This window comes from Echinops telfairi, unplaced genomic scaffold, assembly GCF_000313985.2.
Source record: "Echinops telfairi isolate 266 unplaced genomic scaffold, ASM31398v2 ScPeMD7_18;HRSCAF=68, whole genome shotgun sequence".
Classification (NCBI taxonomy): Eukaryota; Metazoa; Chordata; class Mammalia; order Afrosoricida; family Tenrecidae; genus Echinops; species Echinops telfairi.
The window spans coordinates 86,977,802-86,979,386 of record NW_022103915.1 but is presented as its reverse complement, the minus strand read 5'-3'; positions in this window follow the sequence as shown (position 1 = coordinate 86,979,386).

Here is a 1,585-nt window from a genome sequence, read left to right as displayed (position 1 = left end):
GTGCTTTGTAGAATGCTGATGATGCCAAAATGAGTCCCAGACCTCAAAGCGCTCAATGCTTATTATAATTTTAAAGCATAATAGAAGTAAAGCATGATAGAAAGAAGCATAAAATCATCAGGGGTCACTGTGCTGGGTTGGGTGTTTTCCAGAAAGAAAACCAGTGATACATATGTATATATGGCCTATATCAAGGGAGCTATTTATATTAAACACTCATAGAGCAGCAGATCCAGCGTCCAGCTCAAGTCCATAGGTCAGAAGCTAAGCTTGCACCCCTTCCTGCTTAACGAAGTTGCCGGCACTGTGGAACCAGGAGGAAGGAGGAGGAAGCAGGCAGCAGGAAGCCCACAATCTAGCAGAGGTGGAGTTGAGTGGATCCAAGGCATGAAACATGATGGGCCATTAGCCTCAGTTCCAAAGAACCAGATGCAGAATCCAGGCCAGCAAGAGGAAGAAGAAGGAACCAGGTCTACACAGCATCTATTTGTAGATGTGGAATAGGCACCCCCCTAAGGAGATGTAATCAGGCCATGACCTGCACCATACAGGAGAGATCTTACTGCCAAGCGATGGAGCATCCTGGACCAATCACGTTGACACAAAACCTAACTCTTACAGTCAACGAAGAGACAAAGAAGAGGAGAAGCAAATGGAGACTTGGAGAGTTACTCTTTACCTTCTAGTAAAGGTGATCCTGAGATGAGTAACATCGAATGAGAGGAACTTCACAAAAGAAGAAGCAGAGCCATCAAAGTAGAAGAAGCACCTTGTTACCACCTGTGTGTTTGCAAGCTCACAAAACGTGGTGTATTTTGGGTATTTCCCTTGTGTGTTTATAAGCTTATAAAATGGAGTATATTTTGACTGAGCCAGCATCAGGTGGGCTTGGAATTAAGCAAAATTAAGCCAACTGCTACATTGTACCATCATTTTTTATCTCTGGGTTGAAGTCTGCTCTGACCAAAGAACTTCACAACACCTGATAGGGAGCAAAGAATTTTGCTATTTGGATTGAAATATAGTCATACTGCCTAGTATTTTAAACTCATAACAATCATATAGGATTGAGACTGTACCTCTTTATGGGAGTACAAAACCTCATCTTCCAGAGTGTGGGGAAACAGATCTACGTGCATATATTTATAGGTTTGGTATTAAGGCAGCAGATGGGCATTGGGCCTCCACTCAAGCACTTACTCATTACAAGAACACATTGTTCTTTTAATTTGGCATTCCAGGATGCACACCTTCCTGAATCGATTGCTGAAGGAAAATGTGAACATAAGCAAAGGTGGTGAAGAAAGTTGATGGTGCCCGGCTATCATAAGATATAGCGTCCAGGGTCTTAAAGGCTTGAAGACATACAAACGGCCATCTAGCTGAGAAGCATCAAAGCCCATATGGAAGAAGCACACCAGCCTGAGTGACCACGAGGTGTAGAAGGGATCAGTTATCAGACATCAAAGAACTTAAAATCATATCAGTGGGTGCCCGCTCTACTGACACAATCACTGAAGACAAACGTGTACATAAGCAAATGTGGTGAAAAGAGCTAACAGTGCCCGGCTATCAAAAGATATAG